Source organism: Giraffa tippelskirchi, chromosome 8, assembly GCF_054371585.1.
Source record: "Giraffa tippelskirchi isolate mGirTip1 chromosome 8, T2T-mGirTip1v1.2.pri, whole genome shotgun sequence".
In the NCBI taxonomy this organism is placed as follows: domain Eukaryota; kingdom Metazoa; phylum Chordata; class Mammalia; order Artiodactyla; family Giraffidae; genus Giraffa; species Giraffa tippelskirchi.
The window spans coordinates 132,055,477-132,076,570 of NC_137282.1; the positions used below are offsets into that span (position 1 = coordinate 132,055,477).

Below are 21,094 nucleotides of genomic sequence, written 5' to 3' on the forward strand. Positions count from 1 at the left end.
AGCTAGGATTCAAACCCAGGTTTCTCCTCTTAAGAAATACTGGCTACCAGGGACTAACATCAAGGTGACAGCAGCAATGTGTTTTCTTTAAGAGCTCTCTAATATTAACGTAGGGAATGTCCAGATGGCTTACCAAGTAGAACAGATCCATATTTTAGGTAATTAAAGTTATCTAAACTGTATATAATTTATACATTGTTAAAATACAGTTTTATATACCTCAAAATATTTTATTACATATTTCATAGTTTTACATTAACCTATGTTGTCTCTTGTCTGTAACTGTCTTCCCCTGTAAGCTCCTGGAGGACAGCAGTAGCATCTTATTTTACTAATTGTGAACATCAGTGGTGTCCTAGTGCTCACTAGGTGCTCAATAAATACTGATGAAAGAATGAAGAGACTGGTTATTAAACTGAGAAAAAATTTTCAAGTTCATCTGTTATCTCCATGGTGGCTTATTTCCCACCACCCATTCACTCCTTATCTGCAAGACTTTGCTGGATTTAAGTGTTTTCCTGGTCTATTCCATTTTTGGTCTATTCTAACTTACAAGCTCATGTAGCAAAATGTCTTATGACAAAAAGTCTCAAGTATACAATTAATCAGAAGACTCATGCATGAATGCAAGCATGTGACATATTGTTATGGTTTTCAAATGCTTCCACACACATGTCTGAGATGCCTCAAGATAACCCTGAGAGTACAAAGAAGGTATGACAATCCAGGAAGCTACATCAATGCTGATTGTTTTGGAATGAAAACGCATTCTCATGTCTGAGCCAAAGAACCAATGGCTCAGAACCTGAGTTTGATGTTTTCTCTGTGATTGGGTAAAAAGTCTATGAAGTGACATATTTTTAAGTCATAATGTCATAAATAAATTTTTAAATCATGAATGTTCAGTCATATCCAATTAAAATAAAAAGAGGACAAAAGGCTTGGAAGATACAAAAACTCACACAACTAGATAAGGAAAAGTTTTACATGCATCTACAACTAAATAACGAGACCTCATATAAAATTTAAGAACAACACAATTAAATCTCTCTTGGCTGCTAAGTTAGGAAGCCCAGTATAGACTGTTGGGACGAGACAGAGAGATTAGGTATCAGGGAACCTGGGCTTCAGTTCACACTCTGCCACTGAAGAGCTATGTGATTCCTATTTTCATTCAAAGAAACATAAAACATTGCCTAGTATGGATAGCATGAACAAGGGCTCAAGATCTGCTGACTTTACTGTTCTAAGTTATTAGTTTGCCATGGGTTTTACCCATTGGGCTTCCCTGATAGCTCAGTTGGTAAAGAATCCGCCTGCAATGCAGGAGACGCCAGTTCGATTCCTAGGTTGGGAATATCCCCTAGAGAAGGGAAAGGTTACCCATTCCAGTATTCTGGCCTGGAGAATTCCATGGACTGTATAGTCTATGGGGTCACAAAGAGTCTGACACGACTGAGCAATGTTAACTTTCACTTTACCCATTAATGGCTCTGAATGATAATTTAAGTTCAAATTCACAATCTCTGAACAGAAACTGCAAAACAGACACATTTATGATTTTATGTGAAATGCAAAGGGTGCTAGGAGCGCATTTACACTCTTTGACCTTAATTCAGAATAATCTAGGTGGTAAAATCTAAGTTCATTTGTGAAATGAATCTTATATAAGCTGTTTATTAAAATGCCTTTTCACCATTAGACAGAAATGTGGCCCATGGGTTTATGAAGCTGTGCTATATAGTTATACATGGAAAGACAAAAGACAACCTAGACTGTGAACTCCCTGAGGACAGATAATTTCTCATTCATTTTTGTGCCCTGTTGATTTAATATACATCGTTAGTTGAATTAATCACTGATACAGAATTCCGCTCCCGTCCCCTCCCCGCCACCGCCCCGTTTTAAAACGAAGGTTTATCTCAAATTTTACTTCTTACGCACTATATTTCTTTTAAGATTTTTTTTTAATGTGGACCATTTTCAAAGTCCCTGTTCAATTTGTGAAAGCACTGTTCCTGTTCTGTGTTTTGGTCCATTGGCCACAAGGCATGTGGGATCCCAGAACCCTGTCCAGAGATGGAACCTGCATCCCTGGCACTGGAAAGCAGTCCCATCACTGGACCAGGGAAGTCTTGGCAACACCTTTTCAACATTAATAAAGTACTCATATTTTCAATTAAAAATTTCACATGGTATTTACCACTGCAAATTTTATCATCTTTCCATGGATACATTTTTGTATTAGAACAAAACACTTCATGTTGTTTTACCCTTCATAAATAAAAACAATTTGGGATCAATACGGTGTACAAGAGATCCAGAGTCTCAGACTGAAAGATAAGCAAGCCCCACATTAAAAATTTTCTTCCCTAAATGCCTGTGTGGTAGTTAGAATCAAAAAGGTTTTAGAAATCCACCTGCCTTATTGATTGACATCTGTATCTGATAAGATACTAAATGGGTCTGTTAACTTATAATGGGGATAAGAACATGGGAAAGTGAGAATCAGAAGACTTGGGTTTAAGCCTCATGTTATCCACTTATTAGCAATGTGAGCTTGGGCAACTTGCGAATGCCTTGGGACCCCTATGTCCTCAATTGTTAATGGATATAATATCAGCTCTGCTCCTTTCCAAGAGTGCTGTGAAGATCAGATAAGAAAATGCGTGTGTAAGTGCACTGTAAACTGATGAGAGCTGCCCATGAGTGGCCTACTCTTCCCTCCCACCAAGGAAAGCAGAGGCTTTAGATCGCTACTCTGGTGAGAGGAGGCACAGATATTCAAATGTTCCAGGGACTTGGGGGCATAAAAGAGTTTGGTCACTCATGCAGAACTCAAGAAATTTAGTTTTTTTATAATCCCCACATAGGATAGATATTATTAATTGGTAGAGTTCAGTCAGCCAGCATTCATAGAAGCCATTTTTAAAGCATTAGTTTGCTCATTACCAAGAATATTTTATTAATACGATACAACAATTTTGTCAGCATAGAACAGCAATGTATAATGGGAAGAGAACACATAAAAACATTATACTTTTACTAGATACCATGCTGTGTTTGTGTGTCGGGGGATCACATTATTTGCTTAGTTAATTCTCACATGAGGCAGGTGTCAGCGGCATTTTACAGGTGAGAAATGGATACTCAAATTGGTGATTAGATGACTAGTCCAATATCTTATAGTAAGAAAAGAGCAGTGCTTCGCAGGGAAGCTCAGCTGGTAAACAATTTGCCTGCAATGCAGGAGACCCCAGTTTGACTCCTGGGTCGGGAAGTTCCCCGGGAGAAGGGATAGGCTACCCACTCCAGTATTCTTGGGCTTCCCTGGTGGCTCAGACGGTAAAGAATCCGCCTGCAATACGGGAGACCTGGGTTTCGATCCCTGAGTTGGGAAGATCCCCTGGAGGAGGGCATGGCAACCCAGTCCAGTATTCTTGCCTGGAGAATCCCCATGGACAGAGAAGCCTGGCGGGCTACAGTCCATGGGGTAGCAGAGAGTCAGACATGACTAAGCTACTAAGCACAGGCCCAAGATAATTGCTTAAAGTTGCCAGTAATTCCACATGAGTGGCAAAGAAAATGAGGTTTAGGTGAAATTTTGTACCATGGTAAAACTTGGTTGGCAGATAACAATATTCTACGGCACTTCACATGGCTTGTTCAAGGAGTTACTGAGCTATAAATCTGCACTCCTTCTATAGAAACAGTATCTAATTTTAAAATTTAAACATAAAGACTTGTCACTACAGCTAGTTGTTTTCAGAGAAAATACTGCAAAGGAAACATTAATTCACTAAGTAGAGTCAATAACTGTTTTATAAAGAAGCTATCTCTTAGTTATCATATCTAAACAAGTGTCAAAAGTTACTTGTGTCTTACAAACATGAAATATTTTTATAAGAATTTTGAAATATTATATTAGAAAAATACTTTGTATAATCAAAGCTTTTCTTTTAAAAATCTCAGTTCAGTTCAGTCACACAGTCATGTCCGACTCTTTACGACCCCATGGACTGCAGTACGACATCCCTGTCCATCACCAACTCCCAGAGCTTACTCAAACTCATGTCCTTTGAGTCGGTGATGCCATCCAACCATCTCATCCTCTGTTGTCCCCTTCTCCTCCTGCCTTCAAGCTTTCCCAGCATCAGGGTCTTTTCAAATGAGTCAGTTCTTCACATCAGGTAGCCAAAGTATTGGAGTTTCAGCTTCAGCATTAGTCCTTCCAATGAATATTCAGGACTGATTTCCTTTAGGATGGACTGGTTGGATCTCCTTGCAGTCCAAGGGACTCAAGAATCTTCTCCAACACCACAGTTCAAAAGCATCAATTCTTCGGTGCTCAGCTTTCTTTATAGTCCAACTTTCACATCCATACATGACTACTGGAAAAACCAAAGCTTTGACTAGGCAGACCTTTGTTGGCAAAGTAATGTTTCTGCTTTTTAATATGCTGTCTAGGTTGGTCATAACTTTTCTTCCAAGGAGCAAGCATCTTTTAATTTCATGGCTGCAGTCACCATCTGCAGTGATTTTGGAGGCCCAAAAATAAAGTCTGTCACTGCTTTCATTGTTTCCCCATATATTTGCCATGATGTGATGGGACCAGATGCCATGATCTTAGTTCTCAAACTATCACTATTCACTACAATACACGTATAAGTGAGATTATGGGTTCTCCCTGAAAATTCCCATAAAAAATAATATTTATAAAATAAACATTTTAGAAGTGTTCTGAAATGGACACTATAAAGATATAATATGGTTTAGATAAGTTGACAGACTGTATATCTGTGTCAAGCAATGAGAAGTTAAGATATTGGGATAAGATCTAAAGCCTACAGAGCTTTCCAACTCCTTTGTTTTAGTAGAAACAGCACAGAACTTGATGGCTACTCTGTGGTCTGGTTAGAGTATTCAAAGACACAAAAGACATAGATGCAGATGTTAAAAATATAAAACTGCATCAAATTACAAGACAATATCTTGATTAGGTGTAGTGGTTAAGAGAGCAGATTTAGGAGTCAGACTGGCCAGATTAGAATCCCAGTGGGACCCAGTTCCTAGCTCCAAGACTCAATTTTCTCACCTATCTCATACAATTATTGGGAAGTTACAATGTGTACAGAGTTCAGGAAAGTCAATGGCAAGAGGCTAAGTGATCAATACATGTTACCTGTTATTTCTCTAGTATTGCCTCATGTAAAAAATAAAATATACCTGTAAAGGCACTGAAGGCCTTTCATTACTGAGCTATTTTTCAAGTGTAGAAATTTTAAACATAATAAAGAGAATCAAACTCCTAATTTTCTTGATAATAAGATACTGGTTAACCTGGGGTAGGGCATAAGGAACAATCACAAAGGGAATTTACACTTGTAGGATGTTACCCTAGCTTTTGTTTTACTAGTCTTTAATAAAACACATCTATGTTTTAAATGTATTTCATGTTTCACAATTTTTAAAAAATTGAAAAAATAAAAGTATGTTTCCAAAGCATAATAATTAAAGAGCATTATTTAACTTCAGAAGAGGATGAGAAGAAAAGAAAAAACAACAAGAAAACAATGCTTTATCATTCTAAGTGTTCCAGGTTACCTCAGATTATGTATGTAACAGCTTATCTCAGTCATGGAACCATGTTCATCCAATTCCACTCAATCCTAAGAGACATCATTTTTCTTTGTGGGTCATTTGTTTTAAAGGGTGTCATTGATTCACTGGGAGCACCTCTTTATGATCCTAATATCTGGAGGTTGTAAGGAAGCTCAGAGGGCTTCTAGTTCAATGTGGTCGCTCTCCAGTTGAGGAAATATCTGACTCCTTAGCTTCCAGCAACAGGCTGTCCCTGCTCCACTCCCAGCTGTTACTGCTAGTCACCAATGTGACACGTAGCTTCTCAGATGGCACTAGTGGGTAAAGAACCCACCTGCCAATGCAGTAAACATAAGAGACGTGGGTTCGAGCCATGGGTTCGAGCCATGGGTCAGGATGATCCCCTGGAGGAGGAAATGGCAACCCACTCCAGTCTTCTTGCCTGGAGAATCCCATGGACAGAGGAACCTGGCAGGCTATAGCCCATAGGGTTGCAAAGAGTTGGACAAAATTGAAGCGACTTAGCACAGCACAGCACAACATGACACGAAGGAATGGGCAGAGCCCATTCTTTCAATCAGCTCGTAATAGTGACTGGAGAAAAGGTGAGTATTTTATACCAACCATCAGCATCTGTCAAAGACCTAACATGGACCCCAAAGATGCTGGCACCTACAGTGGAACCCAACACCTCAATGAAGGTACTCCATAAATATATGCAGAAGTGAATTTATTCAAAAGTATAAAGTAGGGTTCCTGACCCCAAGAATTCTACATAGAAATGAAAATCACCAAAGAATCCAAGTCAACAAATAATGAATTTGGTGGTGTTCTAGGGGCAAACTGTACAAAGTACAAAATACAGGAGGGAAAGGAAAATAAGACAGAAGAATTCTGTCATGGGATAAAATGCAGAAGGGGCCCTGGAAGAGAACTGAGAAGTACATTTTGAAAATTCGGTAAAGAAAGCATTCTAGGATTTCTCCAAACAAACTTGACATTTTAACATGTTTCCTGAAACATGGCAGCAGGTGTACTAATTTGTTCTAAATAATTTTATCTGCTATAATTACAATCAGGAAAGAGTTTCTGCCCTCCCCAACAAAGAACTTTTGGAGGCCACTGAGAAGGAAACAGTAGAAAGAAACAAGAGAACTTTTAAATGGCCAATATAAATTCTTCAAAACAGAAACAACTTTAGGGGTAAGATAAATTTTAATGAGTTTTAAAGTTCACCCCAATAAAACTAGACCCCAACTTTAAGAGGAAAAAAAAAAAGTCCATGACTGCAACTTAAAGCTGACACTAAATTAACAGGCCATTTGGGTGACATAAACCATGGTAAAGAGCACCTATTTCCAGCTATTTTAATGAGAAGAGACAGAACCATACTGACAAGAAAAGGAACACTGAAGGGACTTCCCTGGTGGTCCAGTGGCTAAGACTCCATGCTCCCAATGCAGCATGCCTTGGTTCGATGCTTGGTCAAGGAACTAGATCCCACACATCACAATGAAGACTGAAGATCCTAAATGCCAGAACTAAGACCCGGTGCAGCCAAATAAATTGGTATGTAAATAAATATATTAAAAAAGAACACTGGAGAAGAGACAATTCTAGCTCTAGATGGATGAATGAACATAGGTAAGCCACTTCTGTTCTCAGGGTCTTAGTTTCCACATCTGTGAAAGGAATGTTTAAGTTACTTTATGACCTAAGGTTCTATTATACTATCCGCAAACTTCCCAAAGTCATTTAGATGTCACTCTTCACAGCAAGGCTTCCCTGGTGGCTCAGTGGTGAAATCCACCCACAAGTGGGTTAGATCCCTGGGTCAGGAAGATCCTCTGGAGGTGGGCATGGCAACTCACTCCAGTATTCTTGCCGGGAAAATCCTATGGACAGAGGAGCCTGGAGGGCTACAGTCCATGGGGTCACAGAGTTAGACACGACTGAAGCAACCAAGCAAGCATACACGCTCTCATAGCAAGCTATAGGTTAGGCATTAATTCACTAGAGTAGCAAAAGAGCAAATGCATTTATATCCTATACAATTCTGTTACTGTAGCAAAATTTTGCAATGGCTATAAACCATAAGCCTATTAAGTTTTGTGTTGAAACAGCATCAAAGAAAGAAATAAATTTGGATTTTCAATGAAACACGATGTGTTGAACATACATTTAAGGAAATTCCCTAAAAGAAAGACCAAAACAAATGATAAAGTAAGGTACTTTACGGAAAACAGAGATGTACTGGCTGCAGAAAACTTTTAAAACTGTAATTAATATAGAGAAGAGCTATTCCATCCATGAAACAAAAATAGAAAACTAAAATAGATGGGCAAACAGTGTAAACAGTGGCTGACTTTATTTTTCTGGGCTCCAAAATCACTGCAGATGGTGATTGCAGCCATGAAATTAAAAGACGCTTACTCCTTGGAAGGAAAGTTATGACCAACCTAGACAGCATATTAAAAATCAGAGACATTACTTTGCCAACAAAGGTCCGTCTAGTCAAGGCTATGGTTTTTCCAGTAGTCATGTATGGATGTGAGAGTTGGACTGTGAAGAAAGCTGAGCGCCGAAGAATTGATGCTTTTGAACTGTGGTGTTGGAGAAGACTCTTGAGAGTCCCTTGGACTACAAGGAGATCCAACCAGTCCATCCTAAAGGAAATCAGTCCTGGGTGTTCATTGGAAAGACGGATGATGCTGAAGCTGAAACTCCAATACTTTGGCCACCTGATGAGAAGAGCTGACTCACTGGAAAAGACCCTGACGCTGGGAAAGATTGAAGGCAGGAGGAGAAGGGGACGACAGAGGATGAGATGGCTGGATGGCATCAGGACTCGATGGACATGGGTTTGGGTGGACTCCGGGAGTTGGTGATGGTCAGGAAGGCCTGGCGTGCTGCGGTTCATGGGGTCACAAAGAGTCAGACACGACTGAGCGACTGAACTGAACTGAACTGAAAAAGCAACATTCAGAAAAAAAATCTTGAAAATTAAAAATATGACAAAGAACATATAAAACTAACTAGAAGAATCTGAGGATGAAGTTTAAGACACCTCCCAGAAAGTAAAACAGAGACCAAAAAATAAAATGAGAAATAGAAAAGATGGTAAAATTAAAGGACTCATCAGTCCACAAGCTGCAAATACAAATAATAATAAGAGTTTCAGAGAGAAAGAGTAAGAAAACTGGGGTTGGCGGCAGGGAGGAAGAGGGGAATTTGGATAGAACTTAAGAATTAAAGAAAATCTCCCAGAACTGAAAAAAATCCATATTTCTAAATTGAAAAGGCTCTCGGTGTACCCAGTACAACAGAGAAAACAAGGCGTCGGTGACACAGATTATCATAATGTTTCAGAACATCAGGGACAAAAATCAGATCCTGAAAGTAACCAAGGACGGGGAAAAAAATCAAGAATCAGAACACCACAGGGTTTCTCATAGCAATAATAGAAGCTAGAAATCAACACAGCAATGCTTCTTAAATTCAGAGAAAATATCCTCCAATCTAGAATTCTAGAACTAGATAAACTATAAATCAAGTGTGAGAGAAAAAGACATTTTCATACATGCAGATTTACATCCCATGCACCCTTTTCTTAGGAACCTTCTGGAAGAATTGCTTAATTGAGGTATAAACAATGAAGGGGGAAGATATGGGGTCCAGGAAACAGGGAGTTCCAACATAGCAAGTGAAGAAAATACATACGCTCTTCAGGAAGGTAGATCCCAGGATGAGAGCTGTTCGGATCTGCAGAAAACCCATACAGATTTCTAAACACAGCAGCCTAATATTTTGGCCACCTGATGAGAGGAGCCGACTCACTGGAAAAGACCTTGATGCTGGGAAAGACTGAGGGCAGGAAAAGAAAGGAGCAGCAGAGGATAAGATGGTTAGATAGCATCATCGACTCAATGGATATGAGTTTGAGCAAACTTCAGGAGATGGGGAAGGACAGGAAAGCCTAGTGTGCTGCAGTTCATGGGGTCACAAAGAATCGGACACAACTTAGTGACTGAACAACAAAGGCTACTGTTTAGAAAAAAATGGCATTAAATTCCAAAAGAACAGCTGGAGGAGTAGAAAATGGAGGTCTCTAGAGAGGCAGCATGTTGGGGAGAAGAAAAGCAGGTAGGATACTTTTTATGCTCTATTCATACTTAGCACTGATAAATATTAAATTTTAAAAGATTCTTGAAAAGGTTAAAAAGAGTATTTTAAAATCACATCTAAAATCTAATTTTCCAAACAAGATTTCTGAGTGAAAAAATAATGAAAGAAAAACAGTAATCTTCAAGGCAGAATAAAATCAAAGCCCTTGGAAAACTCTAACATGTTAGCATAGAGTGTAACTTATTTTGAAAAATATTAAGAGCAGGAAATGTTTTGCTGATAGAAACTTACTCAAGAGGCATGACAACAAAATCAGCAAAATCAGAACAAGGAGAAATTTTTTTTTATCATGTTACGGTATTATTGGCAAAAGTTCACGGTTTATGGCTTTGTCAATCACATCACAAATTAAAATTCCTTTTCCACTCAGTCAGGCAGATGCTAAACCAAAGTCAACATAACGATTTGATTGCATCACATCTTGGTCAGAAATGAAAGCACAAATACTGGGAACCTGTTTGAACAAGGAAAGAGCATTTTGAATCAGAGTCACTCCTTTTCTGAGACCCTGAGAAGTAGCATCTCAATTAGGAAATATGCTTGTCTCCATCCACACCACTTTAAAAATCAAAACGTCCATACTTTCTATTGGGCTAATGGTGCTAGTGGTGAAGAACTCTCCTTGCCAAATGCAGGAGACACAAGAGACTCAGGTTTTTGATCCCTGGGTCAGGAAGATCCCCTAGAGGACGGCACAACTCACACCACTATTCTTGCTTCAGTTCAGTTCAGTCGAGTGTGACCCCATGGACTGCTGCATGCCAGGCTTCCCTGTCCATCACCAACTCCCGAGCTTGTTCAAACTCATGTCCATCGAGTCGGTGATCCCATGGACAGAGGAGCCTGGTAGTCCATAGGGTCGGAAAGGGTCAGACACAACAGCAGTGACTAAGCACACATACATACTTTCTATACCCTTTCATAGGAAAATGAGAAGTATAATATGGTATTTGTTCTTTTTTTAATATTATCTGCTTATATTCAATGAGCGCTAAGAAGTACTTCTCAATCAAGTGTTGAGCTCTTCACAGACAGGCAAGTTAGAGACAATGTGTCATGTACTCAGTCGTGTCTGACTCAGGGCTTCCCTGGTAGTTCAGCTGGCAAAGAATCTGCCTGCAATGCGGGAGACCTGGGTTCGATCCCTGGGTTGGGAAGAATCTCTGGAGGAGGGCATGGCAACCCACTCCAGTATTCTTGCCTGGAGAATCCCATGGACAGAGGAGCCTGCTGGGGGCTACAGTCCATGGGGTCGCAAAGAGTCAGACACAACTGAGCAACTAAGCACCATGGACTATAGCCTGCCAGGCTCCTCTGTCCAGGGAATTTTCCAGACAAAGAGATGATGCTTCCTGCTATTAACTCAGCTTTCTGACACCTAGGGAGATTGTAAACAGGGAGAAGCAGCTGGATCTGATTTTTTTTGGTAATCATCCACTGATTTCTGACCAGGGGAGATTTTCTTTAACTAACATAACGAAGCACTTTTCCACCAAATCTGTTCTGGCAAAAACACTTGCTCTCAGTGTTCAGCATACATGAAGACAATGAGAACAGATTAGCAAGATGCTTTAATTATAGCATACTTTATGGCTTTTCAAGTTGAATACTTAGAAAAAGGTTTGTTTCATCATCTCTTGGAATCAGGAAGAAAAACAATAAGATTCTGCATAAGGGTGACACTCTTCCCTTTCTGAAGTTTGAGAAAATATATTAACATCTTGTAAAATACAATGTGTAACCAAAAGTTCCTCCAGCTTAAAAACATTAATAAAATACTATGTTCAATCTTTCATGTTCATTTCACAGAAAGGAAGCAGCTAATTAGAATATGAAGAAATGTGCAAACTTACTACTAATTAGAAAATACAAATTAAAATGATGCATTATTCAATGGCAAAAATTAGAAATGTGGACAATACCACATGTTGGGGAGGTTAGAAACACAGTGTCAGTGGGGTGTAGAGTGATACAACCATTCAGCAGCCTGACAATATGCACGTCACAACACCACTCCTGAGTCTGTATCCCGAAGAAATTCTCAAATGTGTCCATAATGACATGGACAGGACTGTTTATTGGTAGCACTGTTTGCGGTAGCCTAGGCATCTATCACTATGGAAATGATGCACACCGTGGAACACTATGCTGGTGTTAGGAGCAATTAGCTAAATGTACAACCCAACACACACACACACACACACACACACACAGATCTTAAAACGGTGCTAACCAAAAAAGTCAAGACTAGAGTAAAATCTACAGCATTTTTACCGGGAGAATTCTCCAGCCAAGTTCTATAGCAGTGTGGTATGATGAACAATTTCAGAATTAAAGATAGACACACAAAAAACATCACTAAGTATTTTATAAAGATGTATATAGAATCAAGGGCCTATATCAAACGCATCAGAGAGGGTGTTTGTGGGCTGGGAGAGGAACATGGGCATGGAGACGGGAGCTGAACAGAAGGCCTTTATACAGCAATGCTAGGCTGTGCCCAAATCACAGCGTATGAAGTCCAAATTCAGAATAATATTTTTCATTCATGCGTGTATTAATTTATTCAGTAAAAACTTACTGAACACCTCTTAAGTGTGAAGTGCTGTGCTTAAATATAAATTTTTCTTTTTATTTCTGCTGACTTTTTTAAACCTCAAAAAGATAGGTGTTTTAAGATACGTTTTAACTGGAAGTGGAAAATAACTTACATTAGAATATATAGTATAAAATGAGAAACTCACCATTCTTAAAAGTTTTATAAATATTTTTCATGAAATAGAAATATATCTTGAAGTTCCTTAAGTGACAAACTTCGGTGAAAAATCAAAACGCAAAAAGAATTCGCTTTACAGCCCTAAAAAATTACACTGTCACATCTTTAGCCCACAGGTAGAACATCTTTGCTCATGGCTGTCAGTGGTGAAATAAGTTCTTTTTGGTAGAGAATTTTTTTCTACTTTATTTGTTCTTTGTAATTTCCCCCCCTCAAAGATATTTCAATTGCTCAGGAATACTTCTTGCCAGATTTCTGTTTTCTAAAAGATTTCACAAGCGGACTGCTGGCTGCCAAGGAAGGTGTTGTAGCTAATATGCTCATTACATTGCACTGCTAACAAAAACTGATTAACACTTTCGGTGCAAAGTGACATATCTATTCCACATCCCATGGGCATAGAAAGTGATGCTTTTCTCCCCAAATTATCTGTTCCCATCTTTTTACAGGCCCCCAGTGTTAGGCAGTATACATGATAATACTGGTGAACAAACCCAAGAGCAACTTGTAGGACATCATATGTCTAAAGCTCTAGAATTGAATTCAGATTTCAGATTTTGATTCTAAGTGTTAGCAGGTGGAAGGACCAAAGATGAAGAATAGGAATGGTTAGGCCAACCATCAATACTACTGGGAAAAAATCCAAACTGCATGTCTGTCAATGGGATTAGCAGAATTATCACCACACACAACACATAAATTTATTCAGGCTTACAAAAGATGAGGTATTTTCATACAATAATAATAGCTAACATTGAGCACTTACTATGTGTCAGTCACTGTTTTAAGTATTTTATACAGGACTTCCCTGGTGGTTCAGTGGTTAAGAATCTGACTACCAATGCAGGGGACACAGGTTCGATCCCTGGTCTGGGAAGATTCCACATCCTGCGGGGCAATTAAGCCCGTGTGCCATAGCTACTGAGTCCTCATGTTCTAGAACCCGTGCTCTGCAACAAGAGAAGCCACTGTAATGAGAAGCATGTACACCACAACCGGAGAGTAGCCTCTGCTCGCTGCAACTAGAGAAAGCCTGTGCAGCAACAAAGACCCAGCATAGCCAAAGATAAAAATTGATTAATTAATTAAAATAAATATTTTATATGCATTATTTACTTTAATCCCAACAACAACTCAATAGGACTAGGTACTATCCTCATCTCCATTTTATAGATTGTTTTTCAAATCAAATGCAAGGTCTTTATCATTGCCTTTCAAATCTCCACCAAATGGTCTCGACTTCCACTACATCCCCTCTTCCTGCCATCCAGTCCTCATTTCTTACTTAAACGCTTGACTGACATACCTCATATATCTCTTATGAACAGAGCAGTTCTCTTCTCTGGCCAGCCTCTCGCTCCTCCCTTACTACCACAGAAATTTCCCTCATGAAAATGCTCTTAATTAACCCCTTCCTTACCTCCTTATAAAAGCAACCACTATAGAAGTGCATAGAGGAAAAAGTCAATTTGTTGTTGTTGTTTAGTCTCTAAGTCGTGTCTGACTCTTTTGCGACCCCTATGGGCTGTAGCCCGCCAGACTCCTCTGTCCATGGGATCTCCCAGGCAAGAAGACTAAAGTGGGTTGTCATTTCCTTCTCCAGGCAATCTTCCTTACTCAGGGATTAAACCTGCATCTCCTGTATTGGCAGGTGGATTCTTTACCACTGAGCCACCAGGAAAGCACAAAGAGTGAGTACTTTCCCTCCTAAACAGCAACACCTCAATAGCACTCCTTAACGTCTTACAAAAATAGGAATATTCTATATTGTCGTATACCGTGACTTAAAAAAAAAAAACTTAAAAATGGACATCTTTCTACATCAGCAAATAAGAGATTCACTGCATTCCTAAATAGCTCAATGGTATTCCATTGTATGGACTCCCTACACATTATTTAGCTGCTGCTGCTGCTAAGTCGCGTCAGTCGTGTCCGACTCTGTGCGACCCCATAGACGGCAGCCCACCAGGCTCCTCCGTCCCTGGGATTCTCCAGGCAAGAATACTGGAGTGGGTTGCCATTTCCTTCTCCAGTGCATGAAAGTGAAAAGTGAAAGTGCAGTCGCTCAGTCGTGTCCGATTATTTAGCTAGTCCCTAGCTAATGGACATCACTCTTTTTGCAGGGACAAACAATGCTACGAAGAAAAACTTTATACTCATTTTTTCATGCAAGTGTACAAATATATTTATAGGACAAATTTCTAGAAGTGAAATCTCTGGGTCACAGGATACGCACATTTAAAATTCCAACAGGGCTTCCCTGGTGGCTTAGTTGGTAAAGAACCCGCCTGCCAGTGCAGGAGATGTAAGAGACGTGGGTTCAGTCCCCAGGTTGGGAAGATCCCCTGAAGGAAACGGCAACCCACTCCGGTATTCTTGCCTGGAAAATCCCATGGACAGAGGAGCCTGGAGGTGTACAGTTCACAGGGTTGCAAAGAGTCGGACATGATTGAGAGTTGGACACATGCAGTGCATATATATATATATATATATATATATATATATATGGCTGATTCACTTTGCTGCACAGTGGAAACTAACACCACATTGTAAAGCTACTATACTCCAGTTTAAAAAATTTCAACAGACATTGCCAAATTTATTTTCAAAGAAACTTACATTCCCATCAAAAGTGAGACTTCCAATTTCCCCACATCCTCATCTACTACTGTCTACATCAACTTGTTTAATCTCTTAATCTAACAGGTAAAAAAGTGGTAATTGTGTTTTATGTTATATTTACTTAAAGGAATAGAATTAGAATTTATAGCTTAAATAGGTTTTGAACTTGTTAGCTGTAGGTAAAGCTGAATGGCCTATGAAGAAAAAAGAATTCAAGAAGTATATTAACAGTATAACTAGGAACAATGTTAATGTTTAACCATTTTGGGAATAGACAGTGATGCCACCACAAATGAGTTTGATCTCTTCACTAAGGCACAATTATTTACCTTTCACTTGAAACATATGGTTATCAGTTCTTCACACTATGCCACATATTGTAGAAATGTTTCTTTTAAAAGAATATATTCAATTCCACAGTCATACATTCACTTTCTTACTTTTAACTCACAATACCCACATGATCAAGACACTTTGATATTTTATTTTTTCATATGTTGTTTATTAATCTGACCTTTGACCTCTTTTAGATGTGAAAACACAAAAGTATAATCAATATCCAGCCATGAACATCTAATATAAATAAGACAATGGATATAGGTGGTTATACTAGAACACAGAAAAAGGAGAGTAAAGAAAGTAAATGTTAGCAATGGCCAACCATAGAAACATTCAAAACACTAACAGAACCCCACATACTCAGTGAATGCTAACATAAATGAGATGTCCTCTGTTCATGAATACTGATTCACTGTCAAAAGCTAGACATCTGTGATTATAATGCTATTAGCAACAATGGCTGAACTGAGCTATTCACACATTTTACCTGATTTTCTTTGTGGTCACCTCCAGGTAACAATTTTTGTCAGGGAGACTCTAATTAGCTCTAACAGGGATTGTGACCTTATTATCCTGATAAACGAGGATTCCTAACTGCAAAAATAAGTACCACAAATTATTGAGCATTCTAGAAAGGTTTTGGCTCAAAACCGATACATCAGTAAACCCCTCTCTACCCTTCCTTTAATTCTCAATTTAAATTTCTATTCCTCACAGAACAAACTGATCCTTAAGACTTTTATTTCAAAGTCAAGCTCCTGCTGCATTACCATGCTCACATCACATGGCCTATCTGAGTGAACACAGGACAGACACTGCACATCCATGTCAGAGACTGAAAGAGATAGCATGGGGCCAGGAAAGAGCAGAACACCACTGGGACAAAGTGCTAAAGCCAAGCTCTGAATGGTCTTCTGGTCACTCGCGGCTGCATTTTGAATACACTGACAAAAAGATAGGGCCTGTCTTTGCTTTGGAGAGAATCAAGTGTCCTATCAAACCATGTTCCTAACTCCCTAGCAGCAGTGCTGTCCTCCCACCCCTCACACAAGTTGCCCGGCAAGAGAGGCACTGCTGGCTCCTAGAGACAATGACAAGGAGCTCTGTATTCTGTCCAAGGGAGGGAGCAGTGAAGACCAGCTTCCTGGGCTCTAAACTATGCCAGACTGCCCTGCTAATCCCCCCTAAATCCTATAGCGTGGGGGTGGGGTGGGGCGGGGCAGGGGTGAGGGTGGGAGACAGAATAGAAAACAATCCAAAGTTGAAGCAAGGGCAGTAGCTCTGGACTGTAAGGCGTAACATTTCTATCTGAATGGGGGAGGGGCAGGGGCAGGGGCAGCATGGCAGGGCAGATACAAAAAGCCTGTATGTTTATAAAAACACAACACAAAAATAAATTTTATCCATGATCCTTCTGATGTGCTAACCAACATCTGCCCCCCACCATTTGCCAGCCTGGGCTGCATGGAAGGCGCAGAATAGCAGGCATTTTCACACGCTGAAAATGCGAGGCTGAAAGAGATGTTACTAGAGTGTAAATTACTAATTAGCTCAATAGAAGACAAAGAGAGAAAATACCTGTCACAGAATGCTGTTTAGAACTTGACACATAATAAAAACAACCCTGGAAATTTCAGAAGAGTGTCTTACTTTTCAGACTTCTATTAACATGTAAATGGCAAAGGAACAGTAGTATAGTCTTTAAAACTGCCCATGACTCAGAAACAATAACACATGACTGGAAAGAAAGCTTTTCCAATAATTTGTAATTTTCTCATCCTTATAAAAGCCAAGTGTTTTTCATTATTATCACCAGCTTTAATAAGAGCTATATTTTATAGCTTTGATGATCACTTAATGGGGTGGGGGGTGGCGGCTGGCTACAAGTGCTATATTTTACATTGGTTAGAATTCAGTTCATAATCCTTTCAGCTGAAATCAGACAGGCCTCATTCTGCAGGTCACACCTTTATCAAAGGGACAAGCTACCATTTTCATAAAGATGAAGGATGAGCTGGACGGTGGCAATGGGGAGAGGGTCAGTGAAATCCCTTCATATCACAACAACTGAAAAGACTCCCCAGATTTAGGTTTATTTGGGGGGAGGTAACATAATGTTAAGATATTTATATTCACCTCCTTACCATAAGGTAAACCTACTTGTATTAATTGCAAGCAATGTTTCTCAGGCAGTCTATTTTACATTTAGATCTTTTCCAGTTCCTCGAAGCAACAGAAGGGTCTTTAGGTAAAATATGTATTTCACTTAAATATATCTTAGTCAAGGTGTTGAAAGGTGCTGTGGCTCCTGTTTTTATGCAGTAATCACCCACACATCATCCAGAGCTGGTGTATGCTGAGGACCACCTTGTGTGAGCAGACCGTTCAATGTACTAAGGAGGGCCCCTACAAAAGGGCAGACCAGGACAGCTTTTGCCGATGAGGAATGTTTTTCAAAACATCATGAGGACAACAAACCATGAAACTGCAAAATCCACTCAAAGTCCAATCTTGAGATTCTTTTGCTTCACATGCTTGACTGAAATCAAACACATACCAACTTGCTGATATACTGAAACCATTCTTCCCTTTTCTTTTTAAGATTAAGGCCTTCATATCCATTTTTCTTTCAAACTTACTTCTTTAAAAATACACAAGTAAGGATATGTATGGCTGAGTCCCTTTCGCTGGTTACCTGAAACTATCACAACATTGTTTGTTAATCGGCTATACCCCAATATAAAATAAAAAAAATACACAAGTGAGAGAAAATGATAAAATAAATGGTGCAAAATAAAACAACTCCTGGATTTGAAGAGTATTTGAAAGAGTATTTGAAAGGTATATATAAACTCCTTGTACCATTTTTGCAACTTTTCTATAAAATTTGAAAACTGTAAAAAAATCCAAAGTCACTAAAAAAATTGAGTAAAATCCCCACAAAGAAGCTTTCTCCTAATGTTGTTTTGAGTTTCAAACAATTCACATACTTAATTCATGCTGGGTACTTAGAAAACACTAATAATAAAAAATTATTACTTATTTTTTTAAATGTCACTTTTAAGAACCCACTTTGGTGAGGGATATTGATAATGGGGGGAGGTTATGCAGGTGTAGGGGCAGGGAAATCTCTGTACTTTCCCTTCAATTTTACTGTGAACCTAAAACTGTTCTAAAAAAACAAACAAAAGAAAGAGTGGATCAATTATTTAAGCAAATTAAAGCATGCATTGGAGTAGGAAATGGCAACCCACTCCAGTATTCTTGCTTAGAAAATCCCATGGACAGAGGAGCCTGGTGGACTACAGTCCATGGGGTCGCAGAGTTGGACACAACTTAGTGACTAAACAACAACAAAAAGCGTGCATAAATGTATTTAGCATGTTGCTTGCATAGGCACATACAAAGAGAATACAGGAAAAAAATCAGCAAGAATCTGAACAGATTTTGTTTATGGATAGATATCCACACTGAAACCTGAGTTCCATTTTTTCCTTGGTGGGCAAACAATCTCTCATCTACAAACCTGTGTGGACTTGTTATCTACCATACAGGTCTGCAGATGAGAGACTGTTACTCACTGAGGAAAAGCCAAGGGCCTCTTTCTAGCTAAAAAAGTTGACAACATTTAATCTGAAATACAATTAGGCATCTTATTGATTTGGATCTGTTTTAAAAATACAATTTTGTACGGAAAAATATACAACCATGTAAGAACGCTGATGCAATCTTTGCATCAAACACAGCCCTTATGGTGTCTGTTCCAAGTTCCCCATCTAGGAAGGAACTCAGAAATGGTTAATAACAGAATCATAGGGCTAATTTAAGGATTGGCAAACAAGACTGGTCAGGGTTAAAATAATCTGAAGAGCATGGTGATGGATCATTTCACAACAGTCAAGCAGAGGTAATACTCAGGTAGACTGCCCATAAAATGCCAAGGTTCAAACCTTATCCCCACCTCACCCTACCTTATGAACTAAAAGATTAAATCTATCCTTTAGTTATTACCTGATTAAAAATAAAAACAGTATAATCTGTACTACAAGATTATCAACTATCAAACAAGTAGCTGTAGAAATGTCTGAATGTAACCTTGGGCAAGTCATTTAATCTCAAGGACCTTGTATTTCATCACATGTAAAATGGGAACAGTAGTAGGGCCACCCTCATAGGACTACTGGAAGGAGTAAATGAGTTACAATCTGCAAAGAGCTTACAACAGTGTCTGGCACAAAAGTACTATACATGGGGAGCTACTATTATTGAATTTACAAAGAAATAAGGTCATCTTGATACTATAGTAAGCAGATATTTATACTCGAAAATCAAGAATGGGGCAAGAGAGAACAAGCACAAATACTGTAATTTTGTTCTGTATTTGTTCTGTATTCTGGATAGAATATAGACTGTCCTATTATAGAAAATAATTAAATGCTGGAAAATATTACCTACAAAGGTTGCCACATTACCTCTGAAGATTTACACAAAGAGGATAAATTTTTATCTACCTGGGATGATTTAAGTGGGATATTGACTGAAGTTGCAGGATAAACTAGAGGTCCTTTCAAGGTCTCTTCCCATCCAAAGAATCTACGATTAACCAGAAAAACATTTAATTATATACAATCTACTGGTTGAATACATAAACTTAAAAGTTTTCGGCTTAGCAAATAAGATTTAGCCAAAATAAACTGAATAGAATTCTGCTTGATGAAAAAATGGAAATAAAACTTAAATTTATCAATGAATTCCTTACTGAAAAATAGTATTATTTGTACTAAAAGAGAAATATCAACTGAGAAATAACCATTTACAGTGAGAAGTGGAGATTTAAAACACTATAGCAGCATACAGAAACAACAGCTAAGGCCCAAGTGGACTTGCCTTTGGTTTATCTTGTAGTTTATATTTTCTTCTTCATCATTACCAAGTAAGTCTAAAGTAATTTATACTAAGATATCAAGTACAAAATAATTATATTATAAAAATGGCAATACCACACACAGAATACAACCTACTAGCACTGCCAAACACATCTAGAAAGGAAGCGAACACACACATGCATTTCATAGAAACAGATGCCTCATACTAAAGTTACTCTTCAGTTTGCAAGTTAAGATTTCAGACTAATCCTCTTGAAATTTAGCAGGAAAAATAGCAATTTTTAAAAATCCTGTTAAACTGCTAAACCAATCTAGTCACCTTGAACACCTGCTCCACAGAATCCAGAATCCATGAACACAGCAGCTGAATCCATAAATTTAATTTAATATTCTAAATTACTCACCTATATTAATAACCAATATTTCTGATGTCCACTAATCAAAATCTAATCTTTGCTAACTATCACAGATGCCATAAAGGTGATCTTTGCTATTTATACAAATACCCAGAAAACAATGGCAATCCAAAATTTACACAACTTTGAAGAAAAAGCATCTTTGTGTATCTGAATGTACACCAATGAAATAACCTCATATAAGAGTCTCAAGAGCAGTTTGTGGTTTTTTCTTAAGTAAATTATATGCTACCCTTTGGTACCATCAAATGCAAAGTAATAATCATTCA

The 21,094-nt window shown here is 38.6% G+C and overlaps 1 protein-coding gene across 5 annotated transcripts in view; it reads right to left on the reverse strand.

The window, feature by feature from the left end:
• MED20 (mediator complex subunit 20) overlaps positions 1-21,094 on the reverse strand; it is a 62,649-nt gene that overhangs the window by 22,326 nt on the left and 19,229 nt on the right. The window contains exon 5 of one of the 5 annotated variants that reach the window (XR_014061825.1): positions 20,035-20,116. The exons of the other annotated variants lie outside the window; for them this stretch is intronic. The gene's annotated coding sequence lies outside the window, so the exon portion shown is untranslated. The remainder of the gene's footprint in view (positions 1-20,034; positions 20,117-21,094) is intronic. 5 annotated transcript variants of the gene reach the window in all.